The sequence below is a fragment of the Chroicocephalus ridibundus genome, chromosome 8 (assembly GCF_963924245.1).
Source record: "Chroicocephalus ridibundus chromosome 8, bChrRid1.1, whole genome shotgun sequence".
NCBI lineage: Eukaryota > Metazoa > Chordata > Aves > Charadriiformes > Laridae > Chroicocephalus > Chroicocephalus ridibundus.
In genome coordinates, this window is record NC_086291.1 from 7416820 (window position 1) to 7443765 (window position 26946).

The 26946-nt window shown below is 42.2% G+C and overlaps 1 protein-coding gene across 5 annotated transcripts in view; it reads left to right on the forward strand.

Annotated features, from left to right (window-relative positions):
- RAB3B (RAB3B, member RAS oncogene family) overlaps nucleotides 1–26946 on the forward strand; it is a 58121-nt gene that overhangs the window by 17028 nt on the left and 14147 nt on the right. The gene's annotated exons all lie outside the window — the stretch shown is intronic.

Genomic DNA, 26946 nt, shown 5'->3' on the forward strand with positions numbered 1-26946 from the left:
AGCAAGAGTGATACAAGGGACAAATAAAAACTTAAAAATAAAATCCTGGATGGTTAGTTATTCCACTCACTATTGAATTTATTTAACAGCCTAAGCTTGCTGAGCAGGGCATTCCTGTATTTGCAGTTAAACAGTTGACATGGAAGGTTTATTTGTGTTTATAGTTAATCACCTTGATCCCATTGTTATCTTATTATAACTCATTACAGTGAAGGCCAAATTCAACTTCAGTCTAAAGTCTGTTACCACTGGAGTTATTCCTGCTTACGATATTGGATTTGGTCTCACTGCAAGGTGTAGTATACCTTTCATGCTACATCTTTGCAGAGTTTAGGCACCTGGAGTGTTTGCCCTTGTTTGGTACATTACAGTAGAATGAAAAAAGTTGCAATATTGCATTCAGAGGTACCGTGTGGTATCCGAGATCAGGGTCCAGTATTTTTGTTTGAGTTGGTTAAGTGCTGCTGATAGTTCAATGGTTTGGACCTTTTCTAGAGAAAATGGGCCAATGTTAACTGGTTGTCCAGTTAACATTTCCCCAGTGGGGGAAAAGTGGTATTGAGAAGATTTCAAGGGAAATTCTCCAGTTGATGTAGTAAGGCAGGTTAAGCTTTGAAAGGACAAAATGAGTTGCTGACCTCCTGATCTTTTGCATTTAATGCTTTTTACAGCAGAAATTCAGAACAGATATTTTGGTACTTTCCAGTAATCATTTTACATAAGGTCTTAGACTCACGTGCCTCAAAACGTTTTCCAGTTGTCCTTGTCTTATCAGAATCACCCTTACTATGATTTTCTTTCACAGTGTTATCTTCTACATAATGACTAGGTATATTCTATTTAAATATAGTTGGTTACATTGTGATGAGTTACAAGATAATGCAGTGGGTGGAATTTATGTGTTCTCATGGTGTTTGTCTCCAGTGAGTAGGTACTTAAACTGTGTCATAAGTTTTTGGTCAAATGAGAAAATACAACGATTTGTTGAGCTTATTCAGGTTTATAACTTCCATGCATTGCGTTGTCTACTGTGGTGTTGTGTTTATGCAACACTTAGGAGTAGACTGAATGACTGATTTCTAGAGATAAAAACAGGAACCCGAGACGATAAAAACTGGTTTTCAGATGTGAGAAACTGAACCCTGTAGCACAACTGGAGTACCCGGGAGTTTAGCAGTGGGGACTTTGTAATTTATTTTCTGTTGTCTAGCTATTTAATGTCATCCTGAGTCATTGAACAGCGTGAATGAAGCTCACAGATGTTGAGCACTGATTTTCTGTATTTCTGTTCGCAAGGGCTATTTTCAGTCATGTGGAGGGAAGGTCCTATGAGTATCCCTGAAGCACCTTTTGATTTGTTGGAAAGGTGAATGAGTGACAGTCCTTTCAGCATGGGGAAATGGTGACGTTATTCCCTATCCACAACATAAAATCATCAACCTCCCACTGGACCAGGTTCCTCAAAGCCTTATCCAACCTGGCCTTGAACACTTGCAGGGATGGGGTGGCCACAGCTTCCCTGGAAACCTCATCCAGTGTCTCACCACCCTCGTAGTGAAAAATTTCTTCCTGATATCTAATCTAAATCTCCTCTCTTCCAGTTTGAAGCCATTACCCCTCGTCCTATCACTACATGCCCTTGTGAAAAGTCCCTCTCCAGCTTTCTTGTACTGGAAGGCCGCCATAAGATCTCCCTGAAGCCTTCTCTTCTCCAAGTTGAACAACGCCAACTCAAGAATATATCTTAATATATCTTCTGATAGCAGCTTAGCACCTTGCATTTTATAGTCAGGGGCCACAGTAGCCTTAAAGTGTATCTTGGGCATCCTAGTGTGTCCTCTGCTTCTGTCACAGACCAGGCTTCGCTGTGTTGCTAACATGTTCCTCCTTCCAAGTGGAGCTGCTGATCCCAAGTGTTTTACCTAGCTTACACATGGCATCCTGTGCTTCTGTTGTGGACTTTTATCTTGTTTAAGAAGTCCTTTGGTTTTGCTAATTCTGTTTCTGATCCATTTCTTTCCTAATCATATATCAGATACTCATTGCTTTGCTACTGATTTATGTTAGCAACTGAAACAGGAGGTGGCAAGAGAGTTTGGGAGGAGCAGATAAATGCACCGTGTTATGAACTGCTGTGCTTTATTAACTGAAATAACTTCATATGGTGTAAGAGTCAAGTGATTAAACTTTGTGTATCACTTGAAGAAGGCTCAACGATGATATTTTCTCAGCCAGATTCTGGTTGGCTAGTGGCTCTGACAAACTGATACAGACATCTGTACCAGTGCCAGAGGGTAAAGTCATGGAGAGCAGCGGTGTGTGTAGATACGTGTGTGCACATATGCTGCTGACGTCTGTCAGGTATTACTGTCTCTCTGCTTTTCCTGCAGTCAGAGCAATAAAATAGAACGTACAGAGATCTGTGCATAGGATGTTTATTACGCAGGATATTCACTCTAATGCTGGTTTTGCCTTTGCATGTGCTTATTCAAAGATCCACCTGCTGCTTCCTCTCCTTTGGTCCCTACATCGGTGATAACACTGTGGCAGTTCTGAAGTCACCAGGCGTTTGAGCGCCATGGTAACTGCATCCTGCGCCGCTGGCTGCCAGCGGGCACTGAGCCCTTCCCAGGTCTGAGAGGGAATGAGTGCTCCAAGTGCCAAATTGTGGTAGTCTGGTGTGAGTCAGCTTTGATAAGTCCATGGAAAGTCCTTTACCAAGTGGTCTGCAGGTCTCTTTTTCCTTTTTTTTCTTTCTCTTTTTTTTTGTTTTGTGGGGGCGGAAGAAAGAGAAATAACTCCCATCAAAAGTGTTTTGGATTATTTTTTTTTAACTCTAAAACTGTCTTACAGCATTGAAAGGCTAAAAAATGCATTCCCATCAGAATTACCACCAAAGGGTAAATTGCTTCCTTGCTGTGCATTTTAGCCTCATGCCGTGCATGTTTCTGTAAGGCTATACCACTTTTCCTGTAGTTTTGTCTTTGTGTTAAGCTCTGTGTTAAGCACCCTGACTTGCTCTTGGTGAAATCAGATACCACCTTTGTAAACACTTTTACATTAACTGTAAGGATTGTTCTCGCAGAGTACTGTCGTAACAGAATTTGAAATAATGGGAGTTGTGCGTAAGAGTGAACAAGAGCTGGGGAAAAGAGAGGAAGTCAATTTACTTGTTTCCTTTCTAGAGAAGAAATATTCTGAGTGTAATATACCACGCTGGTGCATCAATTGATTGCGTGGAATAGCAACACTGGAAATTTACAGCCGAGCAAGGCTAATTAAGGAATGCATTTTCTATGTTTCTCTTGCATAAGAGTGGAATGATGGAGCTCAACCTTTATGCTTCTCTTACCCTCTCTCAGCCCTTGTTGGGTTGTAGAACTGCCAAAACTGTGAAGAAAATCAGACTTCACCATGATCATGTGTATGTGCATGTGCAGCTTCTAAAGAGACACTAGCTTCTGTTGTGGTTATCAGCTTCACTTATGATGATGGTGACAGCCCTGCAGAGGTTAACTGAGGTGAAGTGTGATTTGGGGTGTGCAGTCACGTAACATCTTGATGACTTGGTGGACAGAATCAACCCTCTCTGGAGTTATCTCCACTATCATCAGGTGTAAGCGCTTTTGTTTGCTCAGTGTTGCTGTAAAATACAAACTTCAGCTGGAATTCTTTTATATTTGCTCTCTGCTCCTGGCATAGCCGACTAAATAGAAGGCAACAGAGGATTGGGAGACAAGAAAAGAGATAATTAGGAGTCGGAGTCTGGTTTATTCCCATGTTATTTCCAAGGTGCCCAAGGCTGAAGGCTTGTGTCACACATTGTTGTGAATGTTGTTCAGAAATGGCTTCTTGCAGGACTGTGGAAACTTGTTTATGATTGCCAGAGAGCAAGTTTTGGCTGTGTGCAGCCATCAGGGAGAGAAACTTAAGTGACAATTTGAGGTATAGATGTTGAAATGCCACTGAGCATTTGGATTTACAGTGGTTTTTTTCTCCCATCTCCAATCCAAAAGACACAGTGCTAACAGTTACCAGAAAAATCATAGAATCACAGAATGGTTTGGGTTGGAGGAACCTTAAAGATCATCTAGTTCCAGCCCCCTGCCGTGGGCAGGGACACCTCCTGCTAGACCAGGTTGCTCAAAGCCCCGTCCAGCCTGGCCTTGAACACCTCCAGGGATGGGACCTCTACAGCTGCCCTGGGCAACCTAAGGGAAGGAAAGTCTTTAGATATGATCCTAATCTCTTACATTGGTGCAGACTTGGAGGATCTGCAGGACAGGCTTATGTCATGTGTAGGGTTTCATGCTGTGGTAACCTGGCCCCATGCATCCAGCTGCTGAGCAATATGGTAGAACACCAAGGGGAGATGCATTGTCTGAAAGCACGAAGGTTGAGCTTGGTGCAGCATGGCAGGGGGCTTGCAGCAAGCCTGAGTTAGCTTCGGCACAGCTTCGTGCTGACACAGCTGTGCCATCTCCACTGCTGGAGACAGCTCTGTCTCTGGTAAGTGAGGTCCTGTGCAGACGACTCCACAGCGCAGTGCTGATGTGCCCTAAAACCAGTGAGTGACTGGAGTGAAAACTGGAGTAGAACCAAAGCAGGACCATGAAATGAAAACAAAACAAAAAAACCCAAACCAGTACTTTTAATGATTATGTTAATTACAGTGGAAAGCAACACCAAAGAAGCAGTGCTCATAAATGCTGGCTTGCAAGCAGGACGGAGCGGCCCCGAGCAGGAAGCCCAGGAGGGCTGGGTTCTGCAGGGATGGAACTGCTGTTGGAGAAGCGTCAGTCTGCACAAACACCATATGGATCCCAGCCTTCCTGCGAGCTGGTTGGTGTCTGGGCTTAGCGCTTCCCAAAATGAGGAAGGTATGCGTTTGGCAAAGCTCTTCAGCCTGTTTCTATACACCCTTCCCCACCAAACCCCCTTCCTAGGTGTTGTTTTCCTAAGTGTGAGACATTGTGTTAAGCGCAGGAGGGACTTGAATGGGTTGTCTGATTACAGGAACTCAGGGCTCCAGATGAACAGTATTACCGTGCTGATGCTCATTCCAACTGTTGTGCTGTAATTATGTGGCAGCTGAAAATCCATACCTGTTTAAGGCTTCTTATCCTCGCTAAAATCTCCTCTTTTATAAGAATGCCCTTCATTTTGAAAAGTGCATGCAGGAAAAATCACTGCTGCAAAGATATTAAATGAGGCAAATTTGTGAGAACTGCTTGGTCCCCCTGAGTCTTTGGGGGTTGGAAGTGTAAAATTAATAGTTTCCTTTCACTTGTGCTGGTTAATGGTTTATTTAGGGAAAAATGAACTCTTCCAAGGGAAGACTGCATAAGGTTCTGCCCCTGTGACGTACTCGCTCCTGTTCTGAGTTGCATATGCCCCACTCCACAGTAGCATTTTCAAAGCTGTGGCTGTCATCCTGAAATCTTGGACATGTTTGAAATTGTTTCAGATTTTCTGCTAAAATTCTGTTGTAAATATGCATAGGAGCTACTTATTATTCTGTCAAGAGACTGCAAGAAATCTAAAGGGAGCAGCAAATTCAGCAAAAATCATCCACACCATTATCATGGCAAAACTGTGATTTGAATAATCTTTCACCTAAATCTGGAAATGGTCTTGGTCTTCCAGGTATTTACTGTTTTAATGGGAAATTGCACCCGAATCATTGGTACTTGCAGAATCTGGCTGTAACTTCGACACAGCAGCATCTTTGCATCACTGTGTCGTTGGCTTGAAGTCATGGCAGTTCTCCCGTCTGCAGGGTGGGCTGTGGAAATCCTCTCTGCACGGCTGGGAGACTGGGAAGCATAGCAGCTCCAGTTGCATGTCAAAATGTGATGTTGCTAAGTGATGGCAAGGTCATCAGCCACCATACCGTTTGCAAAATCCAAGTGCTTAAACAGAAGGAAACTAATAGCTTTATTTTCCATTAACTGTGTACAAAGTATTTATTCGCTCTGGTACTGAAAGTATCACACCTGTGCATCCCTTTTACTCCAGCTGGGACCTTCAGTGCTTTAAAGTTCCTGGAATGGCAGCTGTTTATCCTGCCTGAGAATGTGCGCTCCAAATGTATGATATTATGATATCCCACAGCTGCGACTGAGTCAGTGCAGTCAGTTTGATGATCAAAAAAACCCAGACTTTTTTAAAAAAAAAAAACAAAAACAAAAAAACTTTTATCACCTAATACAAGGGCAGAGAAGAGCTGCTATTTGTTTTGATTACAGTGTCAGAATCTGTGCAATGTGGCCACCTTCTCTCTTTTTTTTTTTTTTTGCCTTTTTTTAAACTATAGTCTACATGTCTGAGAAGCATTGTAGCATTGATTTCTTTTTTTTAGTATATTTTTCATGAAGGAAGGTGAGAATAAATCCAAGGTATCATATTTGCTAACTACTCTGGGACTGTTACTAGGAAATATGAGAATTACTTATTTTGTGGATGTAAAAAAATTGATTTAATTGCCCTCATGCCACAGGTGAGCCATGTGTGTTCTGCTAAAATCTGTCTGCTCAATGAAGTATTTTTTCAAAATAGTCTCTTGAAGGGAGATGCTGAGTGACTTTTTCAGTCATGACTCATTGGGTCTCCATTTTTTTTTTAATGAAAAGATTCCCAAGACATGTTAATTTTAAGATCTCATCTATTAAATTCTTGACTAATAACAATAAGAGTGTTAATTTGACAGTGGGTCAAGGCTTGAGGGATTCATATAACTGGTGTTCTCCTTTCAGAAAAGGAGGGATGGTTTATTCTATACCAGAGGTGGAACTTGCAGAGACGCAGGTTTGGATCTAGAGACCACCATCTGAGAGTGGGAGCGTTGCAGTAGTCTGTCTTCATATGAGGTGCAATCAGGAATACATCTCCCCATCTGCATGGTCTTCCCTTCACCCGGAGGATGTACAGGTCCTGCGTATCCGCAGAGGAAGGGGCAGGGGTTTGCAAGAATGAAATCTGTATTGGCATCAGTCATTACATCTTAATTCCTACTCTTCAGAAATGGGCTCTTTGCAAGTTTTGCAGTTCTGCACAGTCCAGGTTGCACTTTGAATTAGGACTTGCACTCTGGACCTGTTTCTGACTCTAGAGGAGCTTTCTCCCAGAGTCAGGTATGTGTGTTCTCTGTAAAAAAGTGCTTTCTGTTGAGAGGGTAAATGCTTTGCTGCTTTGCTTTGGCAGTTCCAAAATGTTGCTCAACTCTTGCAGGTTGCTGCAAAATCCTATATATTTAACATTGCTTTTATGGCTAACCTCTTCATTCTTCATAATGAATGCAACAGAAAATGGTGTTTCTTTGTTTTATTAAATAATGAAAGAGAAAATTGCGCCTCTTTTACCACACAGTCCTTACCAAAAATAGAACCTGACTATATTTTCTCTGTCTCTTTTTCTTTACTATTATTTTACTATATTAGACCCAACCTTTTTTTCCCCCTTTGGATTTCTTTGCATCTTTGTGCCCTGAAGCTTCAAACACCAAATTTTGTGAGTCATAGAAATGTTCTGAGACATCAAATTAAGTAGAAACTGGAGAGTGAGTTCTCAAAAGGTTGTGAATGCTGCTGACGTCAATCTCAGATTGAAATAAAGAAGATATAGCTGGTGGATCCTGTGAGCAAGACTGTAAGGGCACTTATGCTAATTCTGTTGTTGGAGCAGAAATTGTGTTTTTATAAATGAAGGCAATAGTCCCAACTGAAGATTTAACAGGCATTCATCTTAGTAACTAGATGATCTTGAGCTTTCATACTTTACACTGAAATTTGCCTTCAGCAGATTCAAATGAAATTGCTTGGAAGTGACTAAAATGAATGGCAGCATGCTTTCTGCTTTTTCAACTTGTAATACGATTCAGTTTCCCAGCTCTACTTTAGCAGAATTCCTCCTTCAAAGTAGAATTGCAAAGTATGTTGGTTTTTTTTTTAATGAATGGAAGACTATGAAGTTATTTAGAGATTTTTCTTGTCTATGGGAGAGAAGTGAATTTTGAAAGTAGCAAGGAGTCATGAAAGTCTATATATCTTAAGAACTATTTTGATAACATGAAACATTTACCTTTTAGAAAGCAGTTACTAATACCGTTTTTGAAATTAAATGCATGCAGATCGCCTATCCGTATCGATTTGACAGTGCTATTGAAACTTCCTATGGGTGCAGTGAGAAGAGTGCAAACCGTGACTAAAAGAAAGGGATGTTCTTCCGAAAACAACAAGGAAGTCATTTGCTACTAGCTTATCAGTGCAGGACACTTCTATGTGTATGCAAGTTTTGGCTTTAAGAAATACGGCAGTTCAAAGTTGACTATGTTATCCTAACTTTATTCAGACAGTTCACTGGAAGCCTGCATCTCATTGTTAATTAGTAGTGCTGCAGTGATCACTCTGAGTCTAAATGTGTTTTGACCGAAGGTGTGTTTCCGCTGTTGAAATAGGAATTGAAGATGTTCAGCCCTTTGTAAAATCAAACTCTAGTTTGGAGAGCATCTTACAGCAGCAGATAGAATACTGTCAAGTTCAGAGGGACCAAAATGAATTGAAGTGAGCCCAGAGGTATTGAAGGAGCAAGGTAACGTGATTGCTGGGTAACTAGATCGGGACAGCAAAGTGAATGCCTCCATCAGGTTATTTGTGTTGCTGTGTCAGGTGCCTTTCTGATGCTGTGTAGAAGAGCTTTCCACAGATTTCTATGGGAAGTCAGTTTACAGATTGGTAGCATGGCATGTACCTGTGCATGAAACACTGCAGTCGAGGCCAGTATGAAAATAAACAAGTAATACTGCCTCAAATTTAGAGATTAAATACAGGCCGGATTTACCTGCAGCTGTCCCAGGGCTCAGTCTCCAGCTGCAGTCTCCTGTGATGGGGACCAAACCCCATCAATTTACAGTCCTCCTTCTACCATGACCCCTTTCAAAGGGAGAGGTGGGCAGTGATGACAGATAATTTGACTGAAAATTTATCAGCCAGTGGGATGTGAGATGATTTGCCTGATGTAGGTGATGATAGTGGCTTTCTAATGCTTATGATCAAGAATGGTCAGGGAGCATCTTATAGTCCCAGTACACAGCCTTACCAGTGAGGGAGGGACCTGTGAGGGTGAGGTCCTTTACATTACACTTATAGGGTTAAGAAAAACTTTTAAATTGAGAGCATTGTGTCATAAAAAAAGTCTGTGGAATTTGTCTGATTCTGTACATTTGGCCATACAGACAAGGGAGGAGGAGGAGAGGTTTCAGTTATACATGAAAGAGTATTGAAAAAGAGGTCCACCGCAAACTGGTTTATTGGTGATTGGCTTCTAAGTTAGGAAGATGTTTCCCCTGTTGGTAAAGTTTTACATAGTTGTACTTCACTGCAATTTTGTATCTATTCCAGAAACATCAATTTCTGATTGCGGTTTGGGTCAGAAGCTTGTGCTGGTCAACTGCTGATCTGAGGTGGCACGGTGATGTCTCTACCCCGTGGTGAATGAGCACAGAGGCAGACAAGCATTTCTGGTTTCTGAAGCTACCCGTTTCTGGTTAACTAGCATAAAAATGAGTATCCACTGAACTGGTGCTTACCAGAATTCCTAAACAACTCTTCTGCCTGCAGCAGTGATGCTTGATTATGTTTCTCATTCCTAAGCCTCTTAGAGGTTTAGCATTTTATGAATCTCTCATAATACTGTTTGCTTGACACATTGAGTTAGGCATATGACAGTGATCGGTTGAGAGAAAAACAAGTTGTCTCACCGAGTACAAACTGGGCTTCTGGTAAGGAGACTGGAGAGGCAAGCAAAAGCAAAGGTTTCCTGCTGTTTGAAATCATCAGAACAGGGCCGTTAAAGTAACTGAAATGTATTTAATATAAAACAGGGCTATATGTCCACTTCCCAGCCAACTTCAGACAGTCCAGTACAGCTGGTTTTGTTAGCAGTTGCAGTAGAGAGGCTGAGGACTGAGTGGACTATAGGGTGGCTCAGCTCTTGTCTAGTCCCTCAGGATGCGCGAGCACACTGGTGGTGTGTCATCTTACACTTGATATTGAATCTGCAGCGAAATTGTGGGATAAAAACCAAACGTGGATCTGCACAGAGCTGTCTGCCCAGTGTCTTCCATGAACGTAAAGCAGACGGTCTATCTAGTAGGGAGGAGGCAACTGTAGTCCTGATTGGAGTGGTGGTTCCTGCAGCCCTGTGGCTGTGAGTGGTCGCTGCTGATTCTCCTGGCCAGATGCACCTCCAACATCAGCTGGAGGAAGTGCTGCTGGGCCAGTCTGAGTTACCTTTCTGCAGTGGCTTCACAATGAAGGGTCCTGATCATTCTTGCAATACAAATGATGTTAGGAAGTAGTTGGTATTGTAAGCAGGTGCATTCTAGCTCAGCGTACCTTGAAAATTTGACAGCAGCCAGATGTTTAACAAGGTAGAGTAACTGATGACTCTAAATACCATCATATAAATCTTGCAAATGCTACTGGAGCTGGGACTCCAGATATGCCTTGTAAATTGTGATTTCTCAGAGGTCCTGTTTGATCAGAGAGTACACTCTTGTCTTTAACCCCTGATTGCACCCTACAGAGACAGCACATATTGTGATGGGTCACTGAGGACCAATTTCAGCAACTCAGTTAATTGATCCTTTGGAGCTACACAAGGCTGGTTGAAAATAGTTACACATGATTTTTTTTAGTATTCTAATGGAAACTGACCCAACGTTCCTGTTAGATGTAGCTGCAGAAAGAAGCCTTCTACAGCAGCACAGTCTTGCTTTGGTGTACATTTCAGCCAGCATATGGTGTACATTTTAGCTGAACACATGGAGAATTAATTTGATTTAAGTTGATTGATTTTGATTACTGACAGGAGGATATGCTAATGAGAAACAATCCATCATGTCTAAAAGACTGCTTCAATTTCTAGCGCAGCTGATACATAATGTTTGTATGACATGCATGAAAAGTACAGTAAAAATGTGTTGGACTACTTTGAAATTTTTCTTAGTGGTTACTCCTTGATGAACAGGAGGAGACACATTTATTCTGATAGCAGCTTGACAACACATTTTTCTGTCAGTACAAATTAGGACATTGAATATATCTAGGTAGGATACGTATATTTCTTTGCCTCAGGAAACCAGTAATACTGGTAGTTGTTTTAAAAAAAGAAAACCACAACAAAACCAAACCAAAAACCCAACAACCCAAAACTCCACAAAAAAACCCAAACAAAAGCTCCCCAAAAAACCCAAACCAAAAACCTGCTAACCTGGCAGTAGTACAGAGTTTGGGGGGCTCACAGCTTTGTGCCCCCATGCTGAGGTGTGTGGAAACCTCCAGCTGCTGGATCATAGCAGCCTTCACCTACCACACTTTGTGGTGGAAGAGGGTAACCCAGTGCCGTTTTTCAGCAAAACAACTGCTTGTAGGTCAAGAGGTTGCATTGCCTGGACAAACTGTGAAAATAACTTCTTCTATCTAAGAAGTTTCTGAAGAAGGTTGTTCAGATGCAATACTGAACTCCCACTAGTGGTGTATGAGCTCTAGGCACCCAGCTCAGACCACCCTTTGAGACTGGTCCTTTAGTTTTTAATTTGCTGGAGCCTGTTCGTATTAGATGTTTGCGTCCACGTTGCTTAGGGAGAAAAAGCATAATATCATAGTGGATAATTTTAAGAGAAAGCAGATTGTTGGGACACATCTCTTAGCACATCTCAAACCTGAGGCTAAAAACTTTTTCTTGTGAGCATTCAGTTACAGGTAGGAAGCCTTTCTGTTGTATTGTGTGGGTGTAAATCAGCCAAGGTATGAAGTGCTGTTCTTCATAAAGTAGCTAAAAGTGATAACTCCTTCCTCTATGTGGCTGTTCCTCCTGTGCTCCCAAAAAGTCACATCAACTTATCCATGCTATGATTCCACAAATGCTTAATAAATGAGCTGCACTGTAAAGATACAATGTAGAACAACCAACTCCACTGTTCTTACCTGTATGAATATGGTATTGAAATAAAAATCTGAATGGCCAGTAAATTAAGTTGTGGCATAGCAAGTCATCTGCTCTCCTTGTTGGGAGACTTGGCTGATGTTGAGGTCCTAAAGTGTTTTCCACCTAGCCAAAAATACCCACTTCATCAAGGAGGTGGGTATAAGAACATTAAGTGATAATCCACCATTTAGTCATTGATAGCAACTGATCTGAGTGACTTATGCAAATAATCATTATAGGCACAGCTGCTGCAGGAGGAGAAGAGAGAGTGGGATGTTTTACAGCTATCTTTGTGCGATGTTTTTGATACAACGCTTCAGTAATCATACTGCCTGTGCTACCAAGGTGAGCTATACAAATAACATTTATTTAAGTAGACGAGAGCCTCCTGTATGGAGCCTGAGCAGGAGGAGGGGAGCTCTGCTTCCTTTTTCTCCCCGAAACTCTCAGGTAAAGGACGCCGGTGAGTGCCCACGGATGGCAGAGCTGCGATGGCTTTCTCCTAGGGCAGCTCCAAGGCAAGAGCAGGGCTTCTTGCGCTGTTGGCAGCACAGCCGGCACTAGTGGTAGTGCAGTTTGCTTTGGGGACTCTGGAGCTGAAAAAACTGTGGAGTTCTCTCACCTTTAGGCACTGTGGTGTGTTGAGAGGAGGAGATGGCACTCCTGTGAAGGAGAAAGTCCCCCTGACGTATGAAGGGTTGCTCGGTAGCTAAGTGTGGTGTTCTTGGGTGCAAAACGACGCAATCTGACTGTTCTGCTTTTGCTGTGTGTTTTGCAGGAGTCATTTGTGTGACATGAGCATGGTTGCTAAGATCAGGAAGAGGTTTGCTGGTATTTAATCTGCTCCTGTCAAGCATCAAGGTGGCATCTCCTCCTAGATGTAGCAGATGACAGCCTTGATATGTTTATGAGGCAGTTTGTGTATGCTATTTGGAAAGTATAGCCTGCCAGTTAACACCTGCATTCATTCAGGTGGGTAAGCAGACAGGCAGTAGTGGCAAATGAAGTATACTTGTAATGTGAACCTGTGAAACCTAAGGTTTCTCTGCGGCAAAACCAATCTGTATTTCATTATAAAATTAATAGCTACGTCCGGGCTGGTGTTTCTTTTCTGTTTCTTTTTTCTTTTTCTTTTATATATTAACTCTTCATTCCTTGAAACTGAATTCCTGTTTTACTTTAGGAATTGCACAGAGTTGTCCTGGCAGTGGCTTTGTCATAGCTGTGTCTACGGATGTCTGTCTGTCACACAAATTCAGGTCTTCTCTGCAAGGACCATTTGGGATACAGTTAGGTCTAGGGCACTGGAAGTGGCCAGAAGCAATCAGTGGAGGCAGGAAGGCGATTGTATAGTTAGGAGGAAAACATTCACGAGGGGAAGGTCAGTGAAGAGAGAAGGTCCTTGCAAAGACTCAGCAAGACCCCTAAAAGGTCCTGGTGATGTGCCCTTGTCTATCTTGCTTTAATACCGTATGACATGCTTTTTTTCTTCTTGTTTCCCCGAGCTGCCCCTCTAGCACTGTCCATCTGGAGTGACAGGAGTGTGCTTTGTAATTGGCAGGTTTTTGTCACTGTTAAGCAAGTGAATAAGCAGTGGTAGATCAGCTGCTAATCTCAGCTGAGATCAGACAAACCCAGAAAACTCCAGCTTCTATAGCAGCATACCCGAGAGCGAAATCTGGTTCAGATGCTTTGTCTGAAGTTACATTGGAAAACTGCCTCCAGAAAATTATTTCACTTTCAAATTGTGGAAACTATAATGAATTTTGAATACCAAGCTGGTGACTCCTGTGGACAAAGAAATTCTGAAAAAATCCTGTGCTGGTTATTGCAGCTTCCCACAGAAAAGGATGAATGAGTTTGCAGTGGAGAAAGTGCAGCTCCATGTTGCCTTTAAAGTTTTCAATTTTGTGTTGAAAACATGAAGCTGGAAGGAACAATGGTACCATGGTAACTTGTGATCTTTTTAATCTTTCTTACAAGATTGTAGCGCTGTTTACCATGGCAATATCAAGTTAATGTAGCACATTCTTTCTGAATTTCTTGTTTTCCCTTCTGTTATAATGGTGTGTTTGAAAACTCTCTGATGCTATATACTGCAATTGAAGCTCTGCAATACCTTTTAGTAAAACAAAGATGCTAATTATGAGCATTGATTTTTTTTTTTTCTTGTTAGTTTTCTCTGTTTTAACAATCCTATTAATACCTGAGAATTCTGACCTAAGCACAGTCTAATTGAGGCACAATGTGAAGCCTGTAATTGAGTTTCTGTTTTCATTAGATAATTTCATTAATTGTATTCCCATCATTTGCTCCTGAAATCTGAGTATATTGTCTGAGAAATGGCTTTTCAGTAACGATGTGGATGTAGAGGTGGTGACAACTCTGCTTCTCCAGAGTGTGGTTATAATTCTCAGTGCAGTCTGTGCACTAATCTGCGTTACAATTCTATGAAATTGTTCAACATTCAGACTAAGTCACAAGCTGACAAAATGCAATGAGCAAAATGCATCTTTGACTTTGAATGTCTTAAGCTTTACAAGATTTCTCTGCAACTCTGTGCATGCTGAGTTTGGCCAAACCCCTGGAACTGACAGAATAAACTCTACACAAAGATTCAAAAAAGAAACAAGCAAACGAAAAACCCAACAACCAAAAAAAACCCCTACCAGCAGAAGCAGAGGTCTGTGGTTAGCAAATAAAATAACTGATTGAAGAGTTTTCCTACTCCATTGAAAATTTAAATAGTGCAGTGGGCACAAGTCCTAGACCCAGTGAGATCAACAGCAGTTCTTTTGCCTTATTGACTATGACAAGGATAATATCACTTTATTGTCTTTTGTTTCTAATGTTCCTTGGGAATTGCAGAAGCGGAGTCATTCAAGCCCAAAGGAGAGACTGCCTGAGGACCTGGTCCCTGCCAGTCTCTGGCATAGCTGAAGAAGCCTGTTGCCTGCCCAAGGAAGCACCTTGGTTTGCCTTTGCTGAAGCAAACCCTGTAGCATCCTGGGATTATTGTTGTTACTTAGCTCATCCAAACACAGCTTGCCTTTCCAATGTTTTTTAGTAAGCCAGCCCTCCCATCATCATCTTTGCTGTTCTTTTGGCTCATTTCAGTTTGTCCCTTTTTCCTCCACCATGATGTGTCATGAGGTGTCTCCTTCCCAGTAGTCCAGTCTCTGCAGCAGATCCCATTCCCTCTGGAGAAATCCCAGTGTATTTCTAGTACCATCCCTCCCATTTTCTTTTGTGGGCAATGCACCTTTAATACTCGCTGATTTTCTTCTTTCTGCACAAAAATGCAGCCTCTTCCTTTTTGGAAGTGGCAGAGAAATGGATGTAGCACTGAAGCAAGTGTGGATGAGAAGTTGTCCGTCAGCTCTTGTCAATAAGCTGCTTTGAAAGATAGGGAATATGTGGAGGTCGTTTATGTTTACATCTCATTTCATGAGATAGACTGCAACTAGTCTGTTCATTAATTAAAAGGAGGTAAACATGTGCCAGTATGTTGTCTGTTCTTATCTAAGAGATTTTATATAACATTTGTTGTCTGTTGATATAACTGTCCTAATGAATGCAGGGCTGACTTGATATGATATCATTAGTGATGTGGAAGGACACTCTGAGATTAGAACAGAGTGTTTATTCTTTATCATCTAACACTTATTGTCTGGCTGTTTGACTCCAGGAAGAGTACACACTGTGGATGAAACTTTGCAGCGTATTTATTTATGCCTTACTTGATGAGGATAACTAGGATCTAGGAAAGTTTTAGTCACTAAGCATCAGGAAGGCTGGCACAAAGTACTGCTCAACTGTGGTAAAAGACTCTTCGTTGTGGATTAGATTTTAGGATTCTCTTTCCTCAGCTGCAGGTTTGACAGGAGATGAGCTCTGATGCTACCACACGGTCTCCCAAAAAAGGCCTGGTCAAGGGTGTCTGAGATTTATGGGAACTCTCAGCCTGTAAGACGGGATGCACTTGTCCTCACACACGTGCTTTGTCATGGTGCAGTGAGTGGTGGTAGGGTAGGGATGAAGTCTTCTGCTTTCCCTTCAGGCTTCATATGAAGAACTAGCAAAAGGAGACATCTGAACAAAGAGATCTGGATATTATTGTGGCTTTCATAATTTTTTAACTGACTCAGAAGATGAAGAGAAAACCTTTGGTCAAGGGAAATTGCTTCCACTTTGGTACACTGGATAGAGAAAGAAGACCTGGGTACCATGTGAGAACAGAAGCTGTTTTGTTTCCCCCCCCCCCCCCTTCAGTTCTTTGTATTAATTTTATTAATGCTTTAAATGGGAATACATTCTCTGGACTCTGTTCTTCTGAGAATGGTGATTGTGGTATGAGTGCACCAGTGAAACAGAAACTAATTATCTGTTTCCTGCAAGACCAGAAATATTTCTGTTCTGCAGAAAGGCCAGATACTGTCCCTGCCTGAATCTTGATATAAAGCATGAGGGTAAGGTCCAGGCAGCCAACAACAAAGCTTCCCTTGCTGCTCTAGAGCCTCTAAAATTGGGTTGAGTTATAATTTTTTTGACATTGGAGTAAGGCAAAATAGCAGTGGGCAGAAAGTGCCGTTCATTTAAATGTAGTTTCATGATGTTTTGCAGCAGTGATGCTGTTGCTGAAGTTATGCCCCCTTAGAGTTAAAATGTCTTTAGCTCATTGGGAGATCTAATTCTGTTCACTTATACCTTATGCTTTGCTCCAAAATTTGGTTTTGCACCCTTTTGGTCAAGAGGACTGATTTGGACTGGAGTGGGACCAAGAATAAGTCCTAAGACCCTTTTTTTCACTCTGTCATAGTAAATAACTTGTATTCCTCAAAACATCAACTTGTTGCACCTTCTCCAAACAAATCACGTCGCTCCACATGAACGCAGAGGAGCTCAATCTGCCCAGGGGTTAGTTCTCGTTAAGGAGGCTGGTTTCATTTGATAAATATTTTAGTATGTGTTTTCCCCAATGTAACAGGACGGATTCATTCCTAGGCTGGGAAGCATTTCTAAAAGTGCAATGGTAATGGAGTGTAGAATTGCCCTTTGCTGAACTGAGCTGACGATCCAGAGAGTCTGTTGTCAGTTTTCTGGTGGCGGACAGTCTGGGTGATGTAGGAAGCAGCATAATGCTTGTGCATGAACTTGTGCTTGTATTGTGCCTGATACTATGACTGCTTCAATTACAGATTTGTTGATAGTCCTTCACTTGCTTGGGGTGATGCTGTGCAGTTTCCCTATTTTATGAAGCTATATTAACGTAAAATTGATAGAATATAATGAAGAATGATGCCCCCAAATTTTTGTTGATCTGTAAAGCATCATACGCATTTAGTGTTCTGTACAAATATGATCTCATGCTGTCCCTGTTGCACAGAGGATTTTCATTCGCTTTAAATAAGGTGGTCTGGAGTTGTCATTAACAGCTCTTTTTGCAGCTGAGGGTCTCTTATGTGCTTTGAGAAACAGATCAAGTGGAAAATGCTGCATCTTCTTTTCCTCTTATCTAGAAACTTAGTCTTACGGGAAAGACGTCAGGACCTCTGCGTATGCAGGATTCTTCACTGAGGTCACTGGTTGGAGGCAGGAGCCTACAATTCTTCAGGGCTTATTTTGTATCAAAGTTCAGTCGCCAAATGGCATCTCCCCAGATCTGGGCTGAACTGTGTGATCCTGGTGAGTAGAGGCAGTAGGCTGGGCTTGAGACCCTGACTGAGGTCCCACTAGTGGGAATGGCTGGGGACAGCTGAACCTGGAGGCATGTGGCAGCAGAGCTGCTCTCCATCGGAAGAGCAAGTAAGTGCACCATCAGGGACACTGCAGTCCCTGTAGCACAGTCTTCTCTGCCACGTAGATTTACCTGCAATAAAAGTAATTCTGTTGCCTTCAGTAGAAGCCCACTCAGACCCTGTAAAAAGTGTAAACAGTGGTGCTGTTGCAAACCTCTGTAGCTAGCATTTTTCTTGCTAGGATGAGAATCCTTTGACCCTTACCACTTGTGTACATGTGCACGTGTTAGCCTAGCAGCAAGTTGGGTTTGAAATAGTCTGTTGCTTTTTATGCCTCGCGTTGCTTAATAAATCATTAGAAATATGATAGAGTTCTCCACACGTATTTTTCTTGTCAATATTCATTCTTTATTGGTTGACTTCAACTGTATGAGATTCACACTGGTGCGAACATCCATTACTGCTCATTTTCCAGATGATTATACTTAAAAGCAATGTAAGGTGGGCCCAGCAGCATCTGTCCAACCTCAGTTTAGGCCAGGCTTTCTCATTGAAATCCTGATCATCTGAAGTGCCGACATGATATTCTCATTAGTATCTGAGTTGTGGACCTGCTGCAGAACCTGCTGTGATTGACCTAGCTGTGGTCTGCTTGCTAAGTCTCTTTGAAATGTATTCTGGTTTCTTGGGGTCTTTTTCAATGATGTAGGTCTTCAAAGATTATTTATTTATTTATTTATTTCCCTTTAGATAGGACTTCCTTTCCTCTGTTTGCTGCATTGCTTAGCAAAACCATTAGTCCTTGAAAAAGGAACTAGAGGAATGGATTTTGGCTTGGCTTGCTCCTAAACTGAGCGTATGTGCAGTATCTTTAATTTAGAAGTGCAAAGTGATTCCTGCCAAGAAGAGCAGCTAAAAGTCAGGTTTTTAAACAACTGGTGAAGGGAAGTAATTGGAAGGTCTCAAGTAGGTAATGGTGGTAGAGAAAATTTGATTGTAGCCCCATTTGATATTAGAGCGGGGAGAAGCAGTTCTTGATCGATAGGGACTGGCTGGGAGAGGATTAGAACTGGCTTAGGAGTTTGTCTGAATGCCAGATAAATTAGTTATGTGTCCTTCCTTTTTTATTATGCCAAAACCATGTTTTCTTCAGCTGGGAAATCTGTTGTAGTTTTCCTCTGTCTTTCTAAAAAGGTAAATAAGAAGATGTGCTTTTCATCAGTGAGATTTGAGCCACTCAGGCACTTAGTGTGTCCACTGGCCAAAGGCTAGGAAGCAGGACACAGCCTAGACGGAGCTGGGAGGTGTTGTGGTGATGAAGTGATTAGTACACAGTAAAAATACCAAACAGCAAAACATGTCACATGTATATCAGGAAGTATTTGCTCATGGCCCCCTTTTCAAATGGAAAGGAGGAGACGGCATCACCTCAAAGGTGGATGAACTTCAAATAAGGATGCAAAAGGACCTCACACCAAGAGACCCACAGGTGCCGTGCCCACATGACAGCCCCAAAGGGACCTCACAGCTGCTTACTGAACTGCTTTGGGTGCAGTAGGGCCATCTGCAGCTGCTACACAATGAAATTTCTAGTTTAACAATCTGGACTGTGTGGTTCTAATAGAAAATATTACGGTAAATGGTAGCAGATTATTTTCTTTGTCTCGTGTTGTTACTGAGCATCATCATGCGTGTACTGTTGTGGTTGACAAAGAACTTGAATTCTAAGCCTCTATTTTAAGATGCTTACGACTACTCCAAAATAGCTGTCCTTTAGCTGAAAGTCTTCCTTTCTATTCTCAGCAGAGATGTGGGTTTACTTGGAAAGTTTCAAATTCCATTTGATTGTTTTTTTACATTTTTGTGAATTTAAAAAAAAAACCTTTCATGTCACCAGTGAAGAACTGTATCAGATTTATTTATTGCATTGCTTTTCAGAGTATGTGCACATTTCTATCAAATATAAACGTTTGAGATAGAGGAATCTATGTTATTGCTAATTTCAGTGTTTGGAAAATGTATTTCAAACTCCACTGAAGTAAGAAAGGTACCTATTTCGTTTCTATTTACCTTCTGATTTATGAGCTTCAGATTGTTCTTGGGTTTTGTTGTCTTTAAGCTTTCATTCTACCCTCTTGAGTGCTAGAACCTTAAACGTCTTTATATTTTTATTTAATGCTCACCTGAATTCAGCAAAGGGACTTTTTTCCTAATTTGGGAGATAATAAATTGGAAATTGCCCGATCAACTCTAAATTTCCACCAAATCTTGAAAAATTACACAGTAAGGTTTTAAAGACCTTAAAAGAATTAGTCTTTTAATTGTCATGTGGTTCTTAATATAAACTGTGTTTGGTTATCTTCTTTTTTTTCTTGCTGCTGCCTTTCAATTTAAAGCACATGTTCTTGCCTCACGGCTGTAATTTGATTTGGTGTTTTTATCTTAGAAATATCATAAACACCTCCCCAGAATTTCTGAGCGCTTTGTCTTAGAATTGACCCCCTTGACATAATATCTCTAGAAGGTTCTTGTGAAGTATGAGGCCTGGATTTAGCTCTAATCCACTACTAAATAAGCTGAAATCTTCCCTTGCTAAGAATAAGCCCTAGGAGTGACGCTCGTAGCAGAGAACTAAGTTTTCTGACGGTTTGGGGTGCTAACAGGTCTCCCGGGCCCAAAGTCATTGAGAATCATAAACACCTTCGGACATAAATATTTGCTTTGTGAATGAGTTACCTGAAGGTCTTGCCAAGAGTGGTGCATCCGTGGTCAGGACCGGGTACCACCGTGATGCTGCCAGGGGGGACCGGAGTCAGGGGGGGCTGCCGCCAGCCCTGCGCAGAGCAGAGCAGCCCCTCTCTCTGTCACTGCCTGCCTCTCTGTCTGGTTACCATGACATTTGATCACCTAGAAATAGGCTCCAGGAAGTCTGGGTCTTGTTCTGCTGCTCTCGGAGCTGGGATTTGCTCGGTTTCACTTGCGTAGGTTTGAGGGGGAGGCAGGCCGATAGCACAGTAATGCTAATTCCCTTCACCTGTCCTTGTACCTTTCCAGATCAAAGAACGAGGCTACTGAATTTAGACAGATTTGTATGGCAGACCATTTAACTTCCTCCTCGGGGATTTTGCATTTGTTCCTTTGGCAGCTGATTCATAACGTATTGAGAGTTTCCTTGCTGCTGGACATCTCTATGGGTCAGCACGACACACGCAGGGGTAGCTGGGCTGTCGCAGGACCACTTAGGGTCTACCCACTGTGCTGCAGGACCATTAGGATGTCCACACTTGCTCATCACAGTAGTGCAGTGCTGCTTCTCAAGTACTCTGGCTGTGATTAATTTATCTGCTTCTCAACAACCCTAGCTAATTAATAATGCTTATAGTGGCTAACGTTGCTCAGACATCTGTGCATGGTACAGCTGTTCTTACAGTGCTCTGGCACGGGGGTTGGACTAGATGATCTCCAGAGGTCCCTTCCAACCCTATGATTCTACAATTAACGGAATTAAAGGATATGTGTGGGACAACTAAAAAGATCTTGCAAAACTGGCAAAATATTCTTATATAAAAATGCATTTAGTGCCTAAAAATGTGTTTATTCTAGGATCTCACTCTTAATATTTTCTTTAATTTTTTTTATCATAGCAGCGATGGTTTTATCACTTGCCCGCAGTGGATGGGCTTTCAAATGCATCATACCTCTGAACTTTGTTTGCTGTTACCTTCTGCTGTTTATTCACAGCAAAAGAAGTGGAAGTTGGAAGTAGGTATGTGGTGTGGATGCTACACATTTTTATTAAAGGCATGTCGTTATTATTCTATCAAGGTAACTGGATCAGGAAGGATCAAAAAATATCAGACTGATCTTCATATTAATTCCTAGTCATGAAAAAGAGGACTTTTCAGTTCTGTAAAATTTAAGAAACGTGCACAATGAACTTCATCTTTGTGTGTACCTCTTCGTGTGATTTCTCTTTTGCAGCCACTGTCTTTTAAATGCTCTAACAGAGAAACTCAATCTGCAAAAAGATGAGAAGAGCAGATAATGTTCATAAGCAGGCAGCCCTATTTCAATCCTCCTTACCATTTCACAGATCAGGAAGGGCAACTGCTGCTAATCCTCACTACAATCTCAAGACACCGGGGAAAATGGAAATAATTTTTTTAACATCTTACTAGGTCATAAGCAGGAGTGTTCATCACAGTACCTTGGCCTGATTCCAGTTTGGAAATTGCATTCTGCTGAGCAAATGCACCCCGTTGTATTTTCAGTCATTCACTTTTTGTCTTCAATGGTGTGGAGCTGCTGAGCAAAGTTAAAGGACTGGGGCTTCCCAGCCAACAGAAATGTTGTAATGGTGGATGAGGTCAACCTACACTGATTGTTTTTCCTCCTTGTCCATCAACTTGGTTTACAAAAGTACTTTAAAAAGAAAAGTTCAGTGCCTCACCTGGAGGGACACTCAGCCACTGAGTTACAGGGGACAATTTTTAAAGCATGTGTATGTTGGGGAAGACTGAGGCCTCTGATGACTGACCAGATACTGGTGAGCTCTCATAGGCTGTGCATATATTAAAAGTCTCTTTTTGTAAAATTTCCACCTCCACGGTGAGAGCAGTTAGTGTGGGAATGCTGGAGAAAACAAGGTGATAGGAGCTTCTGTACAGGGTAAGCACGATAGGATGGGAAAAGTGAAGCTTCTGCAGCCGGTCGTAGTGAAATTATCCAAGGCTTCTGGTTTTACTGCCTTCAAAGAGTTGAAGTGAAGATAGCCATAGTGGGGAAATGTTTAAAAAACACTTGTAAGGATATAGAGCCTTTTAACAAAAAAGGCAGGGTGTTTTGTGTTGGTGGGTTGGGGTTTTTTTCACAACAGAAATGGTTTGCTGCATATTGCTAATGTTGCTCAAATCAAACTGGCTCTCAAAGTATCTAAATGTGTCGAGTAGGTTCCAGTGACTCTTGGGCAATGGGAGCACTCAATAACAAGAGAGGGGAAAAAAAAATGCTTAATACAATCTGATGAACTCGAGCATTTTAATCAGAGCTGAGCTCTGAAGGAACCAGGTGTTATTTTGCTCCTGGCAGCAATTGAAACTTCACAGGCTTTTCATGACATCACGTCTTTCCCATGTCTTAACCAGTGACTCATCTTGCTTGCCTGTTTGTTCCTATTTCTAGCTGCCAGCAGGAACAGTAAGCTCAATGTTAGCATTCTCTTATTAACGGCACCTACCAGTTTGCCCAAGGTCACTCTTTTCACTCACCCCTTGTGGTTCTTCGCTGTTTTTTAACCCCCTTCCTCTTTCTCAAGGTGACTTTTGTTTAGCTGATTCTTGGTGCCTTCCACGCAAAAGTGCACTCTTGCAAAGGAAATGTGCGCGTGTTAATGTAACATCCAGGAGTTCCGATCGAAGAGAAAGTAAAGGGGACAAGTATTACTGAGCGCCAGACTGGCCTGAAGCAGGACAAACAGCCCTCTGCCTTAAGGACGTGCCTTTATTTCTTGCTTATTCAGGTTATCTGTCTTGTAGAGAAGAGGAGCTGACGTGGCCAGTCGGGCTCAGAACTGAGCTATGTTTGCAGGGAGGCAGATGTTTCCCAACACTTTGATGTCTAACAACTTGCTGCCCCTATAACCATGGGGTCCTGAAGCCCATGATCCTGTCTCCAAGGCTGACCAGCCTCTGAAGAAGATGCGAAATGATGTGATGCTGAACAGCAGGGAAGAAGAGGTTTCTCCTTCACCACGGCTGATGAAGCCCCAAAATTGTGTTTGGTGATGGTTATTGGAGTTGAGGTAGCCTTTGTCCTGAGTCTGAGCAGCCTAAGCAAGGATGGTGCCAAGTACATGCATCTTCTAATTGTTGACAAGCATCTGGACAACAGGAGACTCTTATTGTTTTGTTTTGTTTTCTTTAAAAAAAAAAAATCCAAAATCAAGCCACAGTCCTTTTAAAAACAAATTGAAAGGCTTATTTCTTTAGAGGCTGTTTGTCACATATACTGATAGAACAGTCATGGTGCTGAGGGGCTTAAATCCGGTACAGATGAGAAGTTTCAGTGACATTTTATTTGGAACAAAGAGCTTGCGGCTGGAAATCTTCACTAGAAAAGCGATGGTTCAGAGTCAGAGAATCTGATTTTTCAGACCTGCAGCAAAGAGCATCTGTTGTGATTTAAAAACTCAAATACGTTTCCTGTGTAAGTACCTTGCTGTTTCAGCTGAGACAGCCAAGCAAATTTAAGAAAAGCTGGTTGTGCTCCCTTTGTGAATGTTTAGGTGATGGATCTTGTGAGTAGAGGGCATCTGCACATAATGCAAATGAATTTAGGTCATTTTCTCCTCTGATAAACACTGAATTTTGATTGCTCATTAATGCAAAACCTTCAAATTTTTATTTCAAGCTACCAACTAATGGTCTTGTGGGGTTTTTTTAATTGTTTGTATCAAGGACGGGTGCGTATGTAAGCTGGAAAAGAACAGAGTTGTTAGCACGTTAGTGTAAATATACCTCTCAGAGACCCTTCCATGCTTGGTTACAACCAAGCCTTCTGATTCCTCATCAGGGACAGCCAAACAGGCTTCTGAATGCTGAAGGCTTGGGCTCTTCTTCCCAGGCATTTGCTAGACTGTTAATTAGAGCTACACCGGGTTTCTGCTGATCCCTGCCTGTGCCTCATCTACTTGTCTTCTAATGAGTTTGTGGCCTACCTGGAAATCTTGCAAACAGCTTTGGGGGGGGAAGCAATCTGTGTCAGTTATTTGCTCCTTCGTTAGATAAACATCTTGCACATAAACCACTGAAATGCCTACTTACCTAAGGTTTATGGTGGTTTATACTGATGTAAGGACACCTACTGTAAATGTTGAAGAAACTGAGCTCAGATTTTGCAGCTTGTTTTATTTTATTTATGTTGAAGTATTGGGGAGTGTGTGGTGTTCACTGGAGCTAGAATAAACCATGGTGCGAGTCAAGAAAAGTAAGGCAGTTTATAGCTGCCTAAGAAGCTAACATAACCTGAGGAAAAAATTCACTTCAGGGTGATATTACAAAGATTCAAATGGATTTGGAGAAAGGCAGCTAAAGACCTTTAAGGGGAAATGACATGCTCTGTGCCTGTGCAGTGAAACAGGGTGAGGAATCCATCAGTGACTCACACAGAGGTGAATCACAGCTCTGCACTGTACCACATTGCTACCAGGGCAAGGTTATGAGTAAACTTTACATACCGTGAAATATAGGATGCCTTCCCCCCCGCCTTTGATAACCTGAGAAGGCAGGCACCTAAGTAGATGTTAATGAATATGCAAATTAATTACTAATGAGGTAAGTGCATTGCTGACCAGAGAATGGGTTATGGCTGAGCAGAGGCATGTAGCCCTTTGGGCTTCTGTACCTCCTGCAGCCACGTTCCTGTCTCTCGCCCACCCCCACACAGGGGGTTCGTGGGCAGAATGCTGAAACCAACAAACCAGAGTTAACTAAATTTCAGACCTTTTGGGCAATAGCACAGTTTGCCTTTAACACAGATGAACTCTGCGGGCGGAGTCCAGTTCCTCCTTATGCTGAGGCACTGGGATGGTACCAGGGCAGGTTTTGGAGGCCACCTTCAGAGTCCCTTGGGGCTGCTTCCCAGGACAGCCTGGGTGTACATCCTCAGAGCTAACTCCTTGCTCCGAGCCATTGTCAAATTTAATTTCTTTCCAAATTATTCTGTGTGTAGCTAGAGAACGTGCCTTGCAGTTGCTTACTGCCTGGTCACGGCCTCATGCCCTAAATCAAAATGAGCACTAGTTAAACACAGAGCAGAAAACAGAAGATGAGATTTGGGAGACAGAAGAACCTGGGAATGCAGGTGTAAAACAGCAAGGCTGTGAGCATGAGAACTGGAGAAGCCCGACTTCCTATGGATTTGTTTCTTCTTGTCGTCTGCAGGATCTGAGAAGTTGCTAATACTGATTTAGGTCTTTCTCATAATGAGGCATGAAGAAAGCCTCTCCCCTGCGGATCCTTTGGTGTCAGAAAAAGATACGCGTTGCACTTAAGCTTTTTTTCCCCAGCTAAGGTATGCGCTCTTCTTCACCTCACCAACTATTTTGTGACATTGGTAAGAATGTACCTTGGAGAGTGTCAAATTTGATCGGAAGTCAGCAGAGTTATAAGGAGCATATACGTATGGAGACCGATGATTTAATAATTCTCATGTCCTTAGGAAATCAGGCTGAAAATAAAGCAACTATCATGTGTCTGAAGAAACAGAATGATCCAATTGCTGCTGAGACCTTTCGCACTTGAAATACAGTCAGGATGTAGCTGGCATGGCTGGTTTAGCTGTTCAGCAGCTAAGTGAGGATGCGGTGTCAGGGAATACGAGAGTGTTCTGTGATGGATTTATCAATGGCAGAAGAAGTGGTCACTCGGGCTGTGAGGTATATCATTCTGGTACTTCTTGTCGGGAGGGAATAGGAGGACTCTTTCTCAGTGAGTGTTTAATGTCTCGCCGTGATCAGCCAATGGACCACCCTGTCTTGAAATAAATGCACAAGTTTCAGGGGGAAAATCCCTTCTCTTTCCAGAAGCGTGGTGGAGAACCAGCAAGATTCCTGCTGCGCATAATCTCTCCACTGGGAAATTCGCAGCATGTTACAGCTGTGGATAGTCTCATGGTAGTGCAATAGGCAGAGCCTTTTAAGCAAGCTGCAGGGAGTTTATTTAAAAGCGCTTTCCTCCCACTGAGAGCCTCTCTGATGTTCTGGTGCAGAACAACAGGTGATCATTGATGTTTTCCCCTTTCAGGGACTGGCTGGCATGTGTTCTGGAAAGGCCGATGCTGTCTCTTGCATGCAGCAAAACAAAGCTGCATGTATGGGAATGATGGACAGGAGGATTTTAAAGCTGAGGAGTTTCCCACTCTGTGTGTCTTCTGGTGTTGTGGTGATGTGCTGTGTCTGATCAGAAGCTGGCTCTATGCTTCTGCAAGAGTGCTCTGCACGGCCTTATTTTACTCTTCCACCTAGCTGTTAAGTGAGTGATAAGTCCTTTAGGGTCTCTTTCTCCAGAGAAGAGAAACTTTAATTGCATTTTAAAACAGTGGCAGTAAATGCTTTCTTAAGTGTGGGTTTTGGAGGACTAAATTTTTTGGAGGACCATTCATTTCAGAACTGCTGGCCCATAAGAGTAAGTAGAGTCAATACCATACGCTGAACATCCAACAT